This window comes from Schistocerca americana, chromosome 10 (genome assembly GCF_021461395.2).
Source record: "Schistocerca americana isolate TAMUIC-IGC-003095 chromosome 10, iqSchAmer2.1, whole genome shotgun sequence".
In the NCBI taxonomy this organism is placed as follows: Eukaryota; Metazoa; Arthropoda; class Insecta; order Orthoptera; family Acrididae; genus Schistocerca; species Schistocerca americana.
The window spans coordinates 159,321,937-159,345,098 of NC_060128.1; positions in this window are offsets into that span (position 1 = coordinate 159,321,937).

Sequence of the window (23,162 nt, forward strand, 5' to 3'; positions counted from 1 at the left end):
CAGAAGATGTAGTTATTGTAGTATTGGCGTATTTGGGAGACTGAGAATCGGCATTTCGCGATCGAGAAGTCTCTTAATCCTCAACCGTTGACTGCGCGGTGTACAGAGTCCAGACACGGAATAATCGGTGCGATATTCCTTGACGGCACAGTGACCGCCGAATGGTACGTGAAGATTTTGGAAGATGATTTCCTCCCGATTATCCAAAGTTACCCCGATTTCGACAAGATATAATTCACGCCGAGTCATGCAGCATTTCGCTGTTCGTCTGCTCCGCATCATCGCCAGTGATGGCAGGCATATCGAACATGTCTTAACCCAACTCCGAATATCTGTAGTGACGTTTACATCTAGAATAAAGTGTGCGCACGCCGTAGTTCGTAACTAATTTACGTTCTTTTTATATAGTTCAATAATTGTCATCCTGTATCTTTCAATGAGTAGGAAACTATCCTTTTCATAATTGTTGATATTCGAACCCGAACTTCCGGTTCTCTGATTTCTCCTTGAAATAAGTCACATTATTTGTGTCTAAAAAAGGTTGCAACGCTGGTTCGTGTACAACTGAAAAGGTTAAAAAGGTAACAGTAATCACTCTGACTGAATGAAAACGTTGATATAACTGACGTAATCGCTACAGACATGTGTCAGTCAGTATCTTACGTTCAGTGAAGACACTCAAAGCCGGAGGGTGACCGAGAACATTCGTATAGCTGCAGTGGCCGCAGAGACTTAGTCGTTCTGTGTTTTTACTCGATTGAAAAAAAAAAAACACGCGACAGAACGAGAAAGCAATTGACTGGCCAGTTAGTTGTTAGAACCAGCTGGTTGTCCCATCACTAGACCTGGGGCCATCATAGAGGGATGGGAATAAAGAGGAAGTCACCGCTTACACCCAAAATTCGACGCTGTACAGAGCAGAAATATTGTGGTCGCAGTGCACTCCAGAGGGGTGTGACCGCATTAAAAGGGGCTACTGTCCCACGATATCCTTAAGGATTGAGTCGTCCAGCTGGGGGAGGGCGTAAGCACTGTCAAAGTTCGTTAAGAACGGCGTCCTGTTGCTCGTACACTGCGAAAGATCGTTTTCGACCGCGAGATGCGTGGGACTAAACGCCCCAAGGGAAGGGGTGGTTTCATTGACGCCTCTTATGCCACCCTCTGTTGCCTTTTCTGACCTCTGGTATGCCTAAAATGTTTTCCTCGGTCACCCATAAGAAAACCGTGTGATTTCAACGCTCGGCTTTGCGGTTCCGACCTCCATCGCAGAGGCGTCAAAAGAAGGGATGAAATGTAGATAAGAGGGCGTGTGACGACCTTCCCGCGTGTGACACTCCCGCGGTCAAAGTGGGCAGAATTGTGGTGAAATTTGATGCCAATGCGACATCATTAACCCACCTTTCCGCTCGTTCGAGTGTGTCGACACCCTGCTGTTTGAAGCATCACCGAGCCGGAGGGTGTCGTCGCAGGGCGCCCCCCTTTTGCATCGTTACAGAGCAAGCTTGTAGGAACCTTCGATCACTGTGTGATCAAAAGTATCCGGACACCTGGCTGAAAATGAATTACAAGTTCGTGGCGCCCTCCATCGGTATTGCTGGAATTCAGTATAGTGTTGGACCACCCGTAGCCTTGACGACAGCTTTCTCTCTCGCAGGCATACGTTCAATCAGGTGCGGGAAGGTTTCTTGGCGAATGGCAGCCCATTCTTCACGGAGTGCTGCCCTGAGGAGAGGTATCGATGTCGGTAGGTGAGGCTTGACACCAAGTCGGCGTTACAAAACATCCCAACGGTGTTCTGTAGGATTCAGGTCAGGACTCTGTGCAGGCCAGTCCATTACAGGGACTCCGCCACAGGCCATGCATTATGAACAGGTGCTCGATCGTGTTGAAAGATGCGGTCGCCATCCCCGAATTGCTCTTCAACAGTGGGAAGCAACAAGGTGCTTAAAACGTCAATGTAGGCCTGTGCTGTGATAGTGCCACGCAAAACCACAAGGGTTGCAAACCCCTTCCATGTAAAACACGACGACACCACCACCGCCTCCGAATTTTACTGTTGGCACTACACACGCTGGCAGATGACGTTATCCGGGCATTCGTCATACCCACACCCTGCCATCGGATCACCACATTGTGCACCGCGATTCGTCACTCCACGCAACGTTTTTCCATTGTTCAATGGTCCAATGTTTACGCTCCTTACGCCAAGCGAGGCGTCGTTTGGCATTTACTGGCGTGATGTGTGGGTTATGAGCAGCCACTCGACCATGAAATCAAAGTTTTCTCACCTCCCGCCTAACTGTGATAGTACTCGCAGTGGACCCTGATGCAGTTTGGTCTGGATAGATGTCTGCCCATTACACATTACAACTCTCTTCAACTGTCGGCGGTGTCTGTCAGTCAAGAGACGAGGACGGCCTGTACGCTTTTGTGTTGTACGTGTCCCTTCATGTTTCCACTTCACTGTCACATCGGAAGCAGTGGACCTAGGGATGTTTGGGAGTGTGAAAATCTCGCGTACAGACATATGACACCTGATCACGTTCGAAGTCCGTGAGTTCCCTGGAGCACCCTATTCTGGTCTCACACGATGTCTAATGACTACTGACGTCGCTGATATGGAGTACCTGGCAGTAGGTGGCAGCACAATGCACCTAATATGAAAAATGTATGTTTTTGTGGATGTCCGGATACTTTTGATCACATAGTGTTTCTTTTATGTGACTGGTGCGAAATCTGGATAGACATCATCTTGCGATTTTTTTCCGTCAGTGTTATATTGTGCATGAATGTGTCGGTGTCTTCGGTAATCTAGTGTCACCGTGTAGGCTGCGGGTTGACGCTACAGCAAGATTTCCCCAACAGTATTCTGCAGAACACAGGTGTTCCGTGGGAAATGATTAAGCACTGTGTTATTAGACAGGATTGAAAATTGAAATTATCCCTTAATAAAACAAGTTATTCTCATTTTTTTTAAAATGTTTATCTTCACAAACACGGTGCTCCATCAATGCACCAAGATTCTCGAAGTGTTCCTTCAGAGCAAAAGTTTGGGGGCCACTGCCCTACTGTGATATGGGGAGCAAGGGAATCTACATTTGTGACTTCAAGCAGAGAGTTCGGCCACCAGCTCCGCACCTCATAGCGAGGGCTGTCTTTTCAGCTGCTGCCCGGTCGTCGTTTCTCGGGCTGCGAGAAAGCGGGACTTTTACGACGTGTCGTGGCACCTTTAGTCGGCATAACCAGGGGAACGGAACGGTCCGCGCTTATTCCCAACAGTCAGTTGGGAAACGCAGACGCCATTGTCCGCGTTTACGGCCCGCGAACGGAACTGCCGTCGCGAGCTGGCGCCTAACCCGATTGCTCGTTACGGAGCTGCTAGCGTTACTGCCGACAACTTGAGCACGTGCTAAACGCCCCTTCTGCGAGACGTGCAGTTTTACACCGGAAGCACCAAACGTCTAACGTCAAGAGTTATGAAGACTATAGAACCGTAGACGATCCTGAACCGAGTATTCTGAGATTTGCGACCAGCGGGCGGTGATAAGTATTGCAGGCCGTATACGAGGTCTGTCCGGAAAATACGTATAAAAGTTGAATAATGTCTTTACGTTACAGGTTGCAGTCACCGCCAGGTGGGACTACTGCTGTAATCAATCCCATCAACGCTCAGTTCGAGTCAGAGCACTCTGCGTGAAGGTGGGAGTGTGCGGCAGCTTGTTGACAGTTACCCTTTTTCACCCGCCGCCGTCATGGAGCTCTCTCTGATTGAGGAACAGCGCGTCAACATCAAGTTTCTTGCAAAGCTAGGCAAGAATGGCCGTGAGATTTTTGAGTGTTTGAAACAGGTTTACGGAGGCAATACTCTGAAGGAACCAACCGTGAACAAGTGGTTAAAAAGGTTCCGGGAAGGCCGAGAAGAAGTGAACGATGACCCCTCGCCCAGGACGCCCGTCGACATCGAGTTCCGATGCAAATGTTGAACGAATTCGGGCTTGTGTTCTTAAAGACCGTAGGTTGACAGTCAGAATGATTGCTGACGAGCTGTCAATCCCCAAAACAATCGTTCACGAAATCCTGACACAAAAACTTGAAATGAAGAAATTGTGTGCGAAAATCGTCCCGAAGCTCTTGACGCCAGAACAGAAAGCAAAGAGGGTTGAGTGCTGTGAGGATTGGTTGGAAGCAGAGGAACGAGGGGACTTTCTCAACCGAGTCATCACTGGAGACGAGTCCTGGTTTTACGAATTCGATGTGGAGCTCAAATCTCAAAGAAAGGAATGGAAACTAGCAGGAGAACCGAGAACAAAAAAGTCGCGAAAATCAAGGTCTAATGTGAACACAATGTTGATTGTTTTCTTTGATTCTAGGGGCATTGTTCACAAGGAATTTGTCCCTCCCGGCCAGAGAGTGAACGGAAATTTTTACGTCGAAGTTCTGACACGTCTCAGAACTCGTGTGGCCCGAGTTCGACCGGAGTTGGCAAAAGGGGGCAGGTGGATCCTTCATCACGACAATGCGCCCGCTCACACGTCGCTCGTTGTGCGCGAGTTTTTGGCCCGAAGCTCAATCGCCGTGACAGACCACGCGCCTTATTCACCCGATCTAGCCCCGTGTGACTTCTTCATGTTCCCGAAATGCAAAATGGTGCTTCGGGGGCGGCATTTTGGAGATGTGGAAGCCATCAAGGCGGAAACGACACGGCAATTGAACAACATCACAACTGAAGACTTTCAGCAATGTTATCAACAGTGGAAACGGCATTGGCAGAAGTGTATCGAGTCTCAGGGCGAGTACTTTGAAGGAGACCATGTTGTAATACCTGAATAATTGTAAAATAAAGTTATTATTCAGCTTTTATACGTATTTTCCGGACAAACCTCTTATGGTGGCAAGATCTGGGAGGGTTTAAAACAGCTAATGGAAAACTTTAATTAACATGAACCCCAGAGCACCTACCCTCAGAAGTCAATTTACGGTACACGAAAGTCAACACCCAATTCGTCCGATTGTTAATGGAATAAAGAGTCCCCATAAATCAGCGAAATTCCTACACACAACAATTAAAGAAGCCTTCGGTTGTGAAAACAATTATTCCGTTAAAAATAGTGTTGAGTTAATAAAAAAGCTAAAAGCGGTAGATTTCACTACCTCCTCCGTTCGACGTCCGGTGGATGTTACTTTTAAAATTATTGAAAATAACATTCGACAACATAAAACTTTAAGTGAGTCGCAACTGTCAGAACTTATGTCACTATTGCAGGTTGTGCTCGATTATAATTACTTTCAGTTTAATGGCAAAAAGTATGAGCAACCATTCGGCTGGGTAATTTGATTTCTTTCTATGCTCGTTACGTTGATGATCTGCTCATAACATTTCAAAGGAGTGGCCAAGATCTGCAACTAATGTTTCATGTTTTTAACAGGTTTCACGAGAAAATGAATTTCACAAAAGAGATGCAAAACGATGAGAGAGAACTCAATTTTCTTGGTTTGGAGCTTAAGTTACTTGACAACACAATTAGCTTCGACATTTTTCGTAAAAATGCTTTTCCGGATAATATTATCCCAGCAGATTCTTATCATCCACAAACTCACAAAATTGCCTTCTTTCACTCTGCAGTTCATCGTGCCGTGAACACACCATTAGAACAGGATTGTTTAGAAAAAGAAATATCTATAGTGAAATCCATAGCTACTAACGATGGATACGACCAAATTGTTAGGAAAAAACAGCTGTAAAATGTTCAACCTTAGGAGATAACAGGGCGATAAAGAGTGAGGGTCATAACTCTATTTATATTCCAGTTTTGGGAACGTATCATCCAAGATAAGGAGACTTCTTCAGAAGCAATACGGTTACAGAGCTGCCTTTTCCGTAAATCAGAGCTTAAAACAAAGAGTGATTCATACTATTGGGGCACGGGAAGAACTTGGCACTAAGTCCGTAGTTTACAAAACTACTTGTAACGACTGCCCGAACTATTACGTTGGACAGACAGGCAGACCCATTAAAGTAAGATATAAAGAACACATGCGAGGTAAAAATGGGGAAAACGTGTACAATTCCACGTTTGCTGAACACCTATTGCTCTTACAGCATACGCCATGTAAATTGGATGACGTAGAATTGCTATATGAAATCAGTAAGGGCTAGAAACTGGACCTATTCGAGGAATTAGAAATTTTCAAACATCTGTCTCAAAAAGATGGATTTATTCTTAACGAACAGGTGCAGCTTAGAAACAAGCCCCTTCTTGCTCTAACGCAATATAGTCTGGCTGACAAGAAGCTAGTTTTCTTGCCTGTTGATGCTGGTGAGATGCTCCTTTCCTGTCTTGGGATTTTACGTATTTTTGATGATTGTTGTTCGCGGTTTTCGATGTGTATGTCGGTTTAAATGATTCTGTTATGTTTTTTATTCATGACGACAGATGGTTTCGATTTACTACAACATTTCGTTCGTTTTCGCTAGTATGTATCCTAGTCTTTAATTTGCGCAAGATTCTCGCGCGTAACACTAATGCTCTCTCTCGTTAGATGTGGTCCTTAACGCAAGCTTCACCTACTTGACACTAGGACACAGGCAAATAGGAGCTCATATTTTCTGTTGTATGTAGGTGTTTTAAATGGCTCTGATATGTTTTATTTATTAAGACAGAGGGATTGAATTAGCACAATCTTTAAAATTTTGACGCGCATGGGTATGTATCCCTGGGTTTTAATGTGTGCGAGTGTCTCGCGCATACCACAAGTGCCCTCTCTCGGTGAAGCTGTCTCTCGGTGAAACTGCCTGCCCTAGTGCTTCCACACCCTCTTCACGCTAGTTCACAGGCGAAGTACTGTTAGTATGCCGTGTTCGCATCGACCATCTCTTTATAATTATGTTGTACAGATGGAGGTGATATTTTAATTTAACTACTGACGACGCCTTTGGCTCCATTTTATGTATCTTCACTGCAGGATGTGAATTTAGTGACTAAAAGTTTTTGTGCTTGTATTACTTTGGTAATTTTCATGGTTACTTAAAGCTATGAGTGTTTGTATATTTCTCACCGTCTATGGCCGTCCTATCACCCTCACTCCCACCCTCAAGTACCTTGGCGTCACCCTCGACCGTCGCCTCTCCTGGACTCCCCATCTCCAGACAATCCAAGCCAAGGCACGTTCCCGACTCCGTCTCCTCAAGCTCCTTTCCGGCCGCACGTGGGGTCTGGACCCCTCCACAGTCCTCCACACCTATAAATCCCTCATCCGCCCTCTCCTTTGTTACGCCCATCCAGCCTGGATCTCCGCCCCCCCTACCTTCTATAAATCCTTGAACGCCGTGCTCTCCGCCTTGCCTATCGCATCCGTCTCCCCTCCCCCACGCGGATCCTGTATGATCTCATACCCTTCCCCCACCTCCTCCTTTTCCTTGAAAGGATACGGATCCTGTACACCTCCCGTAAACTTGATCCTCCTCACCCGCTCGTGTCGCCGATCCTCTCCCACCCCCGCCCGCTGCCGCGCCTGTATTCCCACGTCCCACCCGGTCTCCATCTCTCCACCCTCCTTACCCTCTCCCAAGGTGGCTTCCGCCAGCTCCCCCTCCCTGATGATGTCCTTGTCCCCTCCATCTACCCCTCTTATCAAATTTAATCCTCCCCCCCACCTCCTGTGTCCTCTCCTTTAGGCACCCTCCCTCCCTCCCTTCCCTTCCCTCCTCTTTCCTTTCCCCCCTCCCTCCTCCCCTCTCCACCGGGCTTCCCCTCCCCCTTCCTCCCTCCCCCTCTCTCCTTTGCCCATGGCATCTCTGCTCCCCCCTCTCCCATTCCCCTTCCCATTCCTCCTCCTCCACCTCCTCTCTTGGCAGGTCCCCGGACTCGTACACGCTCAGTGAACATTCGCGCGCCGGAGATCATCGCCATCAGTGTTTCGTGTGTGCCTTCGTTTGTGTGTAGTGTTGTTCGCCGTCACGCCCCCACCGTTCACGTGCCGTCGCCATCATCTATGTTCTGTGCATCGTGTCGCCCAGTGTTAGTGATGTTTCTCGTCCAGCGTGAACGGCTACATGTTTTTTCGATTTTTAGTGTCTACCTTTTTTTTGCCCACCGTTATTACTGTCTACTCTGTGCCACCTTTATGTACTATTTGTTGTAACACTCAAGGCTGAAGAGCGGCGTATTGTGCTGCTGCCAGCCCGCCTTTGTATAAGGTGTTAAAATCACAATAAAGAAAAAAAAAAAAAAATTGTATATTTCTGGGGTCTGGACCCCTCCACCATCCTCCACACCTATAAATCCCTCATCCGCCCCATCCTTTGTTATGCCCATCCAGCATGGATCTCCGCTCCCCCTACCTTTTATAAATCCCTCCAAATCCTTGAACGCCATGCTCTCCGCCTCGCCTATCGCATCCGTCTCCCCTCCCCCACGCGGATCCTCTACGATCTCATCCCTTTCCCCCACCTCCTCCTTTTCCTTGAGAGGATACGGATCCTGTACACCTCCCGCAAACTCGATCCTCCTCACCCGCTCGTCTCCCCGATCCTCTCCCACCCCCGCCCGCTGCCGCGCGTGTATTCGCACGTCCCACCCGGTCTCCATCTCTCCACCCTCCTTACCCTCTCCCAAGGTGGCTTCCGCCAGCTCCCCCTCCCTGATGATGCCCTCCTCCCTTCCATCTACCCCTCCTCCCAACTTTGATCCTCCCGCCCTCCTCCTGTACTTATTCCTCCGGGCACTCTCCCTCCCTCCTCTCCCTTTTCCCTCCCTCCTCCTTTTCTCCCCCCCTCCTCCCCCGGGCCTCCCCTCCCCTGTTCCTCTCCTCCTGCCCCCGACTCCTCAGCCATTGGCGTCCTTTTTCTCCCCTCTCCCCCACCTCCCCCTTCTACCCCTCTTGGCAGGTCCCCGGACTCGCACACGTTACGTGGACATTCGCGCGCCGGAGGTCGCCGCCATCAGTGTTTTGTGTGTTTAGTGTTTAGTGTTTAGTGTTCACCGTCCCCTCCATCGTTCACCAGTGCCATCATCATCTTCAGTGGTTGTGCGTCGTCTCATCAGCTAGCAGTGTGGATTATCGACGAGTGTGAACGGCTCCGTGGTTGTCTCTATGTGTCTCCTGTTTTATTGCCTACCGCTCTGTGACTTGTGTGTCTTCTCCCTGTTTTTGCTGCTTGTGTCTTCTATGGCTGAAGAGCAGCGTAGTGTGCTGCTGACAGCCTGCCTGTTGTACAGGTTTTAAAATAACAATAAAGTTAAACAAAAAAATTGTATATTTCTTCTATCTCAGTTATGGTGTTAAGTTTTTTTGCTAATGGAGGTGTCTTCCTGTTCCGGTGTATTTAGATATACAGAAACCGTGGTCAAGGATCGTATTCTACAAGACGGTAATTGCTTAACACAATGCTTTTCCTGCCTGGTTATTAATTATTACTTATTGAATGGAAATATTTGCGCAGTTCACAGAAATATTATCCAATAAAGTACAAAAGGAATATGGAAGAGTTCTAATCTCAGTTGACCTTGCAAAGTGATATAAAGAGAATCTATCCTTTGAAATGCTATTGGAGTAGCACTGACGAGGCAGAATGACATTTACTGAACTATATGAAAAAAAACGTAAATTAGTTACCAACTACGGCGTGCACACACTTCATTCAACATGTAAACGTCACTACCGATATTGGGATTTAGGTTATGAGATGTTCAGTATGCCTGCCATCACTGGCGATGATAATGATGACGACGTTTGGTTCGTGGGTCGCTCAACTGCGCAGTTATCAGCGCCCGTACAAGGTCCCAATTGTTTCACAGTCCAATCTAGCCACTGTCACGAATGATGAGGATGATGATGAAAAAAAATGTTTCAAATGGTTCTGAGCACTATGGGACTTAACATCTGAGGTCATCAGTCCCCTAGAACTTAGAACTACTTAAACCTAACTAACCTAAGGACATCACACACATCCATGCCCGAGGCAGGATTCGAGCCAGCGACCGTAGCAGTCCAGCGGTTCCGGACTGAGCGCCTGAACCGATAGACCACCGCGGCCGGCGATGATGATGAAATGATGAGGAAAACACAACACCCCGTCCCCGGGCAGAGAAAATCCCCATCCCTGCCGGGAGTCGAACTCGGGACCCCTTGATCCAGAGGTAGCAACGCTAGCCCCTAGACCACGCGCTGCCGACATCACTGGCGATGAGGTGGCGCAGACGAAGAGAGATATTCTGTGTGAACCACTGGAGTGTCAGAACATCGATGCTGCCGATCCTGAATGGCTATTGTCAGCTCAGCACTAGTTTTGAGGTTATTGTTGTACACCTTGTCTTTAATACAGTCCCACAAAAAGGAGTCATAGCGTTCAGATCCGGAGGATATGGCGGCCAATCAAGGCCCACGCCACTGGCCTCTGGATATGCCAGAGCCAGAGTGCTCCTCCAGGGCATCAAACACTCTCGTGTTTCGATGGGGTCGAGCTCCGTTTTGCTTGTCGAAAGGGTCACTTTGGATAATGGGGATGAAATCATCTTCCAAAACCTTCACATACCATTCGGTGGTCACCGTGTCATAAAGGAATATCATACCGATAATTCGGTGACTGTACACCACACAGTCAATGGTTGAGGATGAAGAGACTTCTCGATTGCGAAATGCGCATTCTCAGTCTCCGAAATGTGCCAATTTTGCTTATGAATATAACTCCATCTTCTGTCTGGAGTGATTTTTTTTATTGGCGAAACAATCCAAATGAAAGGAGGCTTCGTTGCTAAACTAAATGCGCATGCGCATACTAATTCCTATCATGCCTCGCAGCGAACCGTGCAGTTTGAACGTTTCAGAAGTTATGAAGATTTTATTTCATATAGTTCAATAATTGTCACATTGTATCTTTCCAGGCTCCACAGAAACATCTCTGGGGACAGACCTCCGCAACGTGATCAACTGTTTGCTCTGAATCTTCACAAGAATCTGAGAGTTTATACATGAAGGACTCAGTTCTCCCGCGAGTACATCGGATTTTGTACAAATGTTCAAATGAGTGTGCATTCCTAAGGGACTAAACTGCTAAGTTCATCGGTCCCTAGACTTACACACAACTTAAACTAACTTACACACACACACACCCATGCCCTAGGAAGGACTCGAACCTTCGTCGGGAGGGTCGGCGCAATCCGTCACATGGCGCCTCTAACCACGCGGCCACTCCGCCGCCTCTAACCTCGCGGCCACTCCGCGCGGAGGATTTTGTCGAGTCGACGCCACGTTCTTCTAGGCACTTACAAACCTAATATTCATATGGTGTCTTCGAGGCCGTGACGACGTACTCTGGTATTGTTTTTACATATCTCCTTCCACATACACTACTGGCCGTTAAAATTGCTACACCAAGAAAAAATGCAGATGATAAACGGGTATTCATTGGACAAATATATTATACTAGATCTGATACGTTATTACATTTTCACGCAATTTGGGTGTGTAGATCCTGAGAAATTAGTATCCAGAACAACCACCTCTGGCCGTAATAACGGCCTTGACACAACTGGGAATTGAGTCAAACAGAGCTTGGATGGCGTGTACAGGTACAGCTGCCCATGCAGCTTCAACACGATACCACAGTTCATCAAGAGTAGTGACTGGCGTATTGTGACGAGCCAGTTGCTCGGCCACCATTGACCAGACGGAGAGAGATCTGGAGAATGTGCTGGCCAGGGCAGCAGCCGAACATTTTCTGTATCCAGAAAGGCCCGAACAGGACCTGCAACATGCGGTCGTGCATTATCCTGCTGAAATGTAGGGTTTCGCAGGGATCGAATGAAGGGTAGAGCCACGGGTCGTAACACATCTGAAATGTAACGTCCACTGTTCAAAGTACCGTCAATGCGAACAAGAGGCAACGCTGTTTGTGTATGAGAAATCGGTTGGAAACTTTCCTTTTGTCAGCGCGTTGTAGATGTCGCCACCGGCGCCAACCTGGTGTGAATGCTCTGAAAAGCTAATCATTTACATATCACAGCATCTTCTTCCTGTCGGTTAAATTTCGCGTCTGTAGCACGTCATCCTCGTGCTGTAGTAGTTTTAACGGCCAGTAGTGTAGATTTCGCGCAAGGACCACGAAAATAAGAGAAATTGGGTACGTAGAGAGACATACAGACAGTCTTTTTCCCCCGCCCTATTTAGGAGTGGAGCAGGACGGGAAATGGCTAGTAATGGTACAACATACGCTCTGCCACGGACTGTACAGTCTCTTGTGGAGTAGTATGTACATGCATATGTAGATCGGTTGATAGGACACAACCGGAGGAATCAAGGTATTGTCAGTTTGATCATGAAAATAAGTGAGGAGCGGGGAAGGTTAAATTGGTAAATGTAGTCCAAGGTTTCGGTACAGTAAACAGACTCAAAAGAATGTACCTGCAGCAGTTATGAAGAGGCATGCACAGGGTAGAGTAGTGTGGAGAGTTGCACCAGAGCACTCTTCCACTATAGAGCTCAAAATGACAACATACAACAGCATCATCAGCGAGCAGCCTCACAGAGCTCACGACACTGTACACTGGTCTCATTTACGTGTTGTTAACAGTAATGGTCCTAGAACAGACCCCTGCGGTGTGCCCGAAGTTACTTTGTGTATCTGGAGGCTAGATGTGGTGTAGCACTGCTGCGCGCCTCTGTTGGGAATGGTCGGTCAGTCCGCCAGGTCGGCGTCCGCCCTGCCCCTACAGCGGGACCGGTTGGAAGGTGTGAGGCATGAGGTGTGAGGCTGTGGGGGCGGTCCTTGGCAGCCGGCTCGCCTGGATGCGCAGGCCGGCGACCGGTTGCCGCCGCTTGCCGCTGCCGGCGGCGCCTGAAATACCTCGCGGAAGTCCTCTAGCGCTTCCAGAGAGGTCGAGGACCTGCGGCACCGCCCTCCCTTGGGAATGCTCCCCACTACGTCTGCATACGTACTCTGCAAACCACCGTGAAACTCGTGGCACAGAATACTTACCAGTACGTACATTAAAAACTAGAAGGTAAACCCTGTCCGAACAGGCCTCAGAAGGGGAAAAGGCACGGACCGACCGACGTGTCATCCTCAGCCCATATACGTCACTGGGAGCGAATATGGAGGCGCCATGTGGTCAGCACACAATTCTCCCAGTCGTTGTTGGTTTATGAGACCCGAGCCGCTACTTCTCAGTCAGATGGTTCCTCAGTTTGCTTCACATGGTCTGAGTACTCCCCACTTGGCAACAGATCCTGACAGACATCCACCCTAGTTTTAGCTAAGCACTTGAGCGATCTGAAAACCGGTTTTGCCAATGCAGCAACGCATTGACGATTCTGACTTGCGTGGAAATTTTTAAATAGATTATGATCAGGAGTTGGACGATCCAGAGACAACCTGAAGAGATGGGGCTTCATAACAGAAGATACATCCTGTGATTGTGGACAAGGACAAACCAAAAGACACATGCTTCAATGCCCTTTGTGCCCAACATCCCACAAAGAGATCGATCTAATGCAAGCCAATCCAAGTGCCTTGTAGGTTGCAAAGTAGTGGACACATGTAATGCAATTTTTATATGTATTGATGTGCACAGCTACTGTAAATTTGTATGTTTATGATTCGTGAATAATAATTACTGTTACCATCATTTCCTTCCTCTTTTATTATTTCATGGAAATGACAGACGAATCTGAAATCTTTTAAAACAAATGAAGAATTGTACTTCATTTCTACATCACGTCATATAAATGTTTCTACAGTATGGTTGGTGCCATTCTGCAGTACAGTGAGTGTCCGGCGACAAAAGCGAGAAACTACCATTTAGACCAGGTCGGACCAAAAGTCTTGCACACTGCACATACTCTCGTATCTTAAGCCACGACACACAACAAGGACATTATTGTCTCAGCAAAGCTGTACCAATTCTTATGCTATGTATTTGTTGCTCGTTTCCCTCGGCATTGTTGTTAAAATAGCACTGATCACTTTTCCAATTTTTCTATAATAAAGCAATATTTCAAACCAATGCAGATTTCACAAATAAAAATCCTTTTTTTTAAAAAAAAAAGTTTATTTTAGCACTGCTGCTATATACCTAATTAATGTTTCTAATTTTTTCTGGGTAATTAGTAAAAATAATATTTAATAATATTTATTACAGCAGAAAAATGCCAAAAAATTCCAGTTATTCACAATTAAAATACCGTATCGGTTTTAACCAGTCGGTTTCTCCTTTCAAGCCAACGCAAATAAAAAAAATTACTCCTTTTTTAAAAGAAATTGATAATTTCAGTTATCAATATTTCGGTTATATAGACGGTTATTCGTGTAAAAGACCCCTGTTATACCTGATAACAAATAAAGACCGAAAAGTACCGGTAATTTACAATTACAGTTTTATTAGAACCAACCAGCTCGGCTTTTTTTTCCCATCCCTAACTTGCGCGTGGTGCCGTCGCCGTAGCCTCGACCTGCAGCTGCCAGTTCGAGGAGGTGGCGCGGTGGCCGATGCGAGTGCAGTACTGCAGGAATCTGCCTACCTCCTCCAGCCGGCTGCTACCCTGACCTTCACTGCAGCAGGACGGAACGTATTATCCTTTATGTGCTTGCTTGGTCAACTTCGTTATTCTATACAGGGTGAGGCACTACCTATTGCCACCTAGAATAACTCTGAAAGTATGTCAGTAGCTGAAAAGTTTGCGGGACAAATGTTGCATGGGACAACGGGGGCCATAATATGACGTTGGATTTTTTGTTGCGTGGGGTCGCATCAGAGATATGAAGGCCAACTTTGTTTTTTTAAACATCACACACCAAGTTTGGACTTAGAAAATTTCTGATCGCTGGCGTCAGCCGAGAACTTGTAGATGTACACTACATCGAGAACTGGGGGCTCAATGATGCAACAGTTTTGTCTATGTAAGTAATGAGTTTGTTAAGAAGGCGTCAGTCTTCATGAAGTCGCACGTGCAGCAGCATCAATGGCTCACAGACTGCATCCCATGTGGCTGATGAAATACGCTCATTAATTAAGTAAGCTGATTTTTTATTGTTGGGATAAAGGATAGGAAGTACTTCATTTAATTTTTATAATAATGCATGAGATCAACCACGAGTTTAATCTTTTTACAGTTGTCAGCACCTTTCACCCACACTGACACAGATTCAGATTCATTTATTTTACGATGATTCCTGCTCCTAAGAACCAAGGGAATGGACAACAGGTAACGTTTAAAAAAACAAAGTTGACCTTCACATCTCTGATGCGTCCACACCTAGCAACAAAAAATCCAACGTCATATTATGGCCCCCGTTGTCCCATGCAACTTTTGTCCCACAAACTTTTCAGCTCCTATCATACTTTCGGAGCTGTTCTTGGTGGCAATAGTTAGTGACTCGCCCTGTATACTTACTTACTCCTCCCATCGATTTTTTTTTGTTAGTTACGCATTAAATGCACCTGGTAAACAATTTAGTGCACAGCAGTTTATTTTTCAGTTGTAAAGACCGAAAAGAGGAATTAGTTTTTCAGTACAGAATTAAATCTTATGGTCCCCGCTGCTTCGCTCGTGCAGACTGTAAGGTCTGCACAGTTTTTTTTTTGTCTTTTTTTTCTTAAACGAATTTTTTATGCTGTTCACAAGTTGCAATTTCCCGCTCTAATGAAGGCCATAGAAGCACGGTCTTTTCCGAATGTACATCTGACCAAAAAGCGATTCTGATAACTGCAGTTCAAAGGTTTATGCGTTCTTATGGAGGTACTTCATAGAAATTTTCATCCCTTAATGGGCGAAACCGCATTAGGTGATTCAAAAAATCCCATTTTTTATCTCATGAACCGCTAGCTTAACTACCCAAGAATATGCTGTCAAAATTTCAAAGCGAAATTTGCATTCGTTTAGATTTTATGAGCATAGAACCGAGTGCACATGACGAAGATTTATCAGGGGATGAATTACTGGAGAGATGTTTAGGTGGCCACACATAAAATTCGAATGAAAGTTTTAATTCCACTATTTGGCGATTAGCTCCTAAACATATTCAACGAAGGAAATTCATCCCTTCTTATAGTCGTGAACGAGTAGGCAGGCAAAGCTTCAGTTATGCCGAACAAATGGATAACCAGCGCGTGAGCCGGCAGAATCGACGTAGTTCATTTAAATCGAAGGAAGGTCGGAAAGCACTGCCGCAAGCGCAAAACGAAGCCTATGAGGAAAAACAAGGACTACTATATGGTGCTGGAATCGCAGATTAATCGGTAAGTATTTTACGTCATTGTTAACTTCCTTAAACTTCTAGTTTCCGACAATTTATTTTTCAAAAGCGTTCATCTCGAAATGGCTTTTTTCACATATGCGTGAAGTCTAACTCAAAAAGTATAGAACCGATCATTATGAAAATGATAGTATGATTCTTATTACAATTACGAATTATATGAACCAACTTGTGAGATGATATCATGATTTTAAGGGTAGTTTTCTCTGCATAATCAGAGAAAAAATCGTGAAAATCGAAGTAAATTGTTCCAACGCCTGCAAAATTTTTAATTTTCATTATTCTCATCTGCGTTGAGGAACATATTCTTAGAAAATACGTTATTAATGTAATATCAAAACCATTCGGATTGCAGATGCAAATCGGAATGGTTACACTGCACGTGATTGGAGAACTATACTCACAACCTTCAGCGGACATCACAGCGTTAACTTTGTTATTTTTGGCTGAAATTATTCAAAAAAATTCACAAAAACTGCTCGAAATATGAATGAAATGATGTCAAAATTTGTTTAAATTCTAATTAATTCTTCCTAACCAAAAAAAAATCTCAAACAATCTTTCTCAACCAGCGCCCTAATGTGGTTTCCCCCCTCTGCACATATTTCATTGTATTTAACATAGCACTGAAATACGAGTAGTAATAGATTTAGCTTTATAATTTCTTTAAACTAACGATACATTTTCTTAAAAATTTCCATCCCGTTTTCACCCCCGTATGCGTTGAACTTACAAAAACACTGAAACCAATACATTCTTAAATTTCAAACCTAAACTGGAATATGGGTAATTTTTTCAAAGTACAGAAACGGAATAATGGTGTATTCGGTGTTGATGTTTTGTGATTATGTGTGTTAGATATTTTCAATGTGTTAGGTACGTTACATCACAACTGAACAGCATTTTAAAGAGGAACATAGGAGGAAGTCTAGGCCTTTGTGTAATTTACGTACAGATTACCGTCTCTTCAAATTGGTATTGTCGATTAATTTTTGTAATACCGTAACAGGAATGAAGTTGTCATTCACGACTATTATAGTACACAGCAGTTACAGTAAGCTTTAAACGTGCTCAACATTTTATGTCATTCATTATCCAGGACTGCATTTGACATTATAGAACAATTTGCACTGTCACCACGTCCTTCTTCACTTATTAAAGGTTTTTACACTTCACTGGCATTTTATCGTTGTATGTATTGCATAAATACGAGAAAACTTCCTCTTCAGTCCTTCTCCATGAAAATGTGTTGTAAATACTCTACTGTTCTGTATTTCTACTAATTTTTGAAGTATAAACTCCGCGGCAGCCTAAAATTGGCAGATACGATTTTTTTTTTCAAAGAACAATGCAAAAAGCCGGCTATAACGACTGTAAACCTTCGGCGTCATGATAACCAGTTTCGACCGTATATAAATTGCTTATTTTAATTTTGGCGTACCCAATGAAGTATCTTCACGAACACCAGGCAATGAGGCTACATCTGCCCCTCCCCCCCTCCCCCACCCTGGGGGGGGGGGGGTATGCGTTCCCCAGCTTGTATTGTGTACCAGTGCTTTACCTCACATAATGAATGTACTACAGATTGGTGTCCCTCCAGAAGAATAACTGGATAACTCAGTCACCTAAACCATTAGACCCTGCATCCAGTACAATGAACGAATGAATAGATGCCTCCACCGACAGAAAAACTAAGAACTATGTACGATATTGCAGTACCACCGTTGTTCCGAATTACAGGCAAAGCGGAACTACAGCCGTTATGAAATACGTGAACTGTATTCGCAATTGCGAAACTGACAACCATCAGCTCTATAATGGAATGACGACAATAAAAATTTGTGCCGGACTGTGACTGGAACCTGGATTTTCCCGCTTATCGTTAGCGGTCGTCTTGTTACTTGACGCATTTCATAACGGCTGTGTTCGCCGCAGTACGTAGTCCTGCCGATATACTTCCATGTCTGAAGGAACTTGGCATCGTTATTCGGAATAACACAGGCACTGCAATACCGTATTTACCCGCCGATACGGGGCAAGCGACTTTCAAGAAAAATGTCTCCTCTGTACGGGAATGCACACGGTGAATGTACGGGTACAGGTTGTAGACACATGGCTGATGACTTCAGGAAGCTTGGGTCGGGCCGCCAGTGGTGTACGGACAGCCAAATGGTAAGGCGACCCGGGAACACCGGGGTTCGAGTCCCAGTCCGGCACAAATTTTCATTGTCGTCATCCCATCATACGGCTGATGCGCCGCTCTCTCGCCTTTAATGATGGCGTTCTCCGTCACGTAGAAGAGGACCCGACGGCGTGTTCTCCAAACACTGGCCACGCTGAAGGGCCCCTGTATCAGAACTCACTGTCTCCGACGCGTGCGTGCCGTGAAGCGACAGATTTGAAACTGATCCGGCATTCAAAATTATGGGGGTTTCACTCGAAAGAACGAACGAATAATTCAAACGATACATGAAACTACGTCGCCCTGGACAAAAAGACCAATTGACACTCCTTAAAAATCAACTACGCTAAAATCAAAAAAATCTTATTTTCTAACTTTCAGTTCTGCAAACTTTTTTATTACATCTTTTAAATTTATTTGATAAGCAATTTCACGCTCAGTTGCTTGAAACCCAAACCATTAAAGCGATTTTGTGCAGTACTCTAATGTAAAAAGTGCTTGATTAATTTTGACTTAAAGAAGCTACTTTCGCCACTTGCTACAGTTATTGGTGTTTTTGGCCAGATTCTTGAAGCAACAGTAAGATTTGGTTCAAATGGTTCAAATGGCTCTGAGCACTATGGGACTCAACTGCTGAGGTCATTAGTCCCCTAGAACTTAGAACTAGTTAAACCTAACTAACCTAAGGACATCCATGCCCGAGGCAGGATTCGAACGTGCGACCGTAGAGGTCTTGCGGTTCCAGACTGCAGCGCCTTTAACCGCACGGCCACTTCGGCCGGCAGTAAGATTTGGGGCAAATTTTAAGTTCCTAATAAAGCTCAGTGGATTGATCAGTTTTTCTTCCTTGCCCAAAAGCGCTACCGTCAACTAAAACATATTCTAAATTCTTGCGTTGCTTTAGTAGCATTTCTTTGGACAAAAACGATATTTAAATCCTAAATGTTATACAGTGTCCCAGAAATATTGCGGCAAATTTATACGGGAGGACTAACAGCAGCATCCATGGCCGCAAATGTCAAGGATAAGTGGCAGCAGAGATCGATGATTGGAAACGTGACAGGGATTCGTTTGAAACATGGTGTACGACGTGAATACATCTCTGATGTTGCAACAGATGCACGAAGTTTGTGCCATCAGAGGCCAAGTGTGGGTGACACCGGCGGAGAATCGAATGCAGGACACGCTCGAACACACGGGCAATCGATCAAAGAAATTGCGACGAGATTCATTTCAGACTCTACAGGATCGCGATACTTGAGAGATTTCGTGGCTCCCCGCAGGGAAATCCCGTGAGCATGGAGACCAGGGAACCGGTCCACCACGCCCAACCCATCGATGCACGAATGTCTTGTTGCAATGCCTACGAACAGACAGTCCAAAAAGAGTAGGAGCCCCATCGCGTTGGAACCACATGCACGTTTGCCAGAACATCTTGAAGCACGCCGGGAAGAAACTGTGGCCGAGCGGTTCTAGGCGCTTCAGTCTGGAACCGCACGACCGCTACGGTCGCAGGTTCGAGTCCTGCCTCGGGCATGGATGTGTGTGATGTCCTTAGGTGCTCAGAGGCATTTGAACCATTGGAAGAAACTGTTCGAGAAAGGTCTGATAATTAGCGGCGGTCAAGCGGTTTGTTTAGAGATACGGCCGAACCACCGTTCTCCCCCCCCCCCCCCCCCCACCACGCTCCCCCCCCCCAACACACACACACACGCGCACACACACACACACACACACACACACACACACACACACGCACATTCACTGTGGAGCGTCCCTGCGCCGAGTAGTCCCGTAGACGGCGATGTTTTCTGGTACGGCAGATGATAATTGTGGTGTTTGAATACGCCATCGTTACTGGAAGTTCTAGTATGATAAAAAAAAATTATTACTATTAAATATATTTCAATTCTTTCAATTTAGATCGGTATTTCATACTAGAATGTCGTGTTCCCAGTTTGGCACAGCTTTGCCACAGGAGACACGAAAGCGGTCGAAGACGTCCGTCTTCTGGTCGGCTCCTGATCGTTGTCAGAAGGAGGCTAGTTTTTGAATACGCAAAGACTTCTATTACTTGGAAAAGAACAACCCGGATTTCTTTACGTAATCAGTATGATTTTTAAATTACCTAAGGGACCTTTAACAATGAACAGTAAGAAAAAATGCATTTGCAAATGAAATCATTCATAAATGGGGCTGCTATGAGTTGTATAGAAGATAAGGGGCGGCCTTCTGTACACGACCAGGATGCCGCAGTATTCTCTGCTGTAGTAAAAGCTGTTTGACATTCATAAAAATAATATGGCATGGAGATAAAAAAAGTATAAAGAAAAAAAAAACAGAATAAGAAGTCTGGTAAACACTAAATATATTCAAACAATTCTCACTAGCAAATTAGGGCTTATTTATAAACAATACAACTTACATAATTACTTTTCTAACAGTATGGTGCGATCAGATTTCAGCCTGTCCTGTGCTGTTTCCCATGTTCGCGTTTTTTGTCACAAATTACAGTCACTTTTCTCCTTCGTTGAAGACAATTCTTGCACTGTCCAACACCCCCGATAACAATAGCTTGCCGAGTTACAATTTCGAACATAAATTACTTGAATGTTATTAATTAATAATGTTGTCTGCACGCTGGCAAGACCGCTCACTCTTTTAGCTTAAAGTCGACCTCCTTTACGCTTTCACACCACAAGCAGAAGTACATTAAAATCTGAAGATCTACAAACGTTTTCTACCGTCATCTTTTATTTAGATCGAAGCGGAACGACAGTTCAGCTTCTGTTAAAATGTTTCTTTGACTGCGCAATCGATGTATTAGCGTCCGCGCTAGATGCGCATCTTTACAGTTACGTAAATTATACAAAACAAATGTCTTTCAAAGAATACTCAAAGCTTTCGTAGTACGGAAATACCAATAATATTACAAAGTGATCTCACCAGTGAACAATACATATTCTGGAAAACGCGTGTCTCGGCCACTTTGTTGTAGAAATCACTGTGCGAAACACACATGCAGGACAGTCATCTGTGTGCAGTAACTGTACCCTTTGGAGGTGAAAGGAGTGTGAAGACTTGGCTCTCAAAAGACGCCAGACACTGCTACGATGCTTTCTTAACTCCGAGGCAACGACACGTAACTCAAGAGACAAAATACATGGGATACTCTTAATACCGTGTCGGACCACCTTTTTCCCGGCGTGACGCAGCATGGACTCAATAAGTCGCTGGAAATCCCCTCCAGAAATATGGCCCTGCTGCCTCTATAGCCGCCCATAATCGCGAGAGTGTTACCAGTGCAGTGTTTTGTGCACAAACTGACCTCTCGATTATGTCCCATAAATGTTCGATGGTATTCACGTCGGGCAATCTGTGAGCCTTCCTCTAATTGTCCAGAATGTTCTTCAAACCAGTCGTGAACAGTTTGGCCCAGTTACATCTTAGGGAACATGAATGGCTGCAAACAGCCGAACATAACAGTTTCCAGTCAATGATCGGTTCAGTTGGACCAGAAGACCAAGTCTGTTGCACGAAAACGCTGCCCCCACCATTATGAAGCCACCACCAACTTCTGAGCCACCACCAGCTTCTACAGTTCCTTGTTGACAAATTGGGTTCATGGCTTCGTGGGACCTGAGCCACACTCCAAATCTACCATTAGCAGTTAGGATCTGAAATCAGGACTCATCTAACCAAGCCACGGTTTTCCAGTCATCTAGGGTACAACTGACATGTTCACGAGCCGAGGAGAGGAGCGTTTTGAATCAGAATTGTATAATGAGAAGACAAGGAAACCAAATCATAAGACACTTTACAAAGCTTTCACCTACCTCACAGGAGATTAGCCTCTCTGACAGGAGTAGAACGAGTGCAGTACAGAAACAAAAAGGAAGATGTATGCTCCACACTAGCAACCTGTGGACATCAAACCACATTTCCACTAGCATAGTTCCATGGTGAACTCTTAAACACTGAACTCACATGACAATACTAGTTTTGATAAATCAGTCATGCTGTTACCAAAGTCACTGGCTTCGATCGCTTGCTGCCATAAACCCATTGCCACTGATGCCAAATTTCGTCGCAGTGTCGTAACGGATACGTTTGTCGTACATCCCACATTGACTTCTGCTCTTATTTCACAGTGTTTATTGTCTGTTAGCACTGGTATCTCTACGCATATGATGCTGCTCTCGATAATTAAGTGACGGCCGTCAGTCACTCCTATGTCCATGGTGAGAAGCAATGCCCAAAATTTGTTATTCTCGGCACATTCTTGACACTCTGGATCTCGCAATATCGAATTCCCTAACGACTTTCGAAATGGACTGTCCCATGCATCTACATCTACCTCTACATGGATACTGTACAAATCACATTTAAGTGCCTGGCAGAGGGTTCATTGAGCCACCTTCACAATTATTATTCCAATCTCGTATACCGCGCAGAAAGAACGAACACCTATATCTTTCCGTACGAGCTCTGATTTCTCTTATTTCATCGTGGTGATCGTTTCTCCCTATGTAGGCCGGTTGTCAACAAAATACTCGTATTTTCGCATCCAGAGGAGAATGTTGGTGACTGGAATTTCGTGAGAAGATTCCGTCGCATCGAAAAACGCCTTTCTTTTAATGATGTCCAGCCCAAATCCTGTGTCATTTTAGTGACACTCCTCCATATTTCCCGATGATACAAAAGGTGCTGCACTTCTTCGAACTTTTT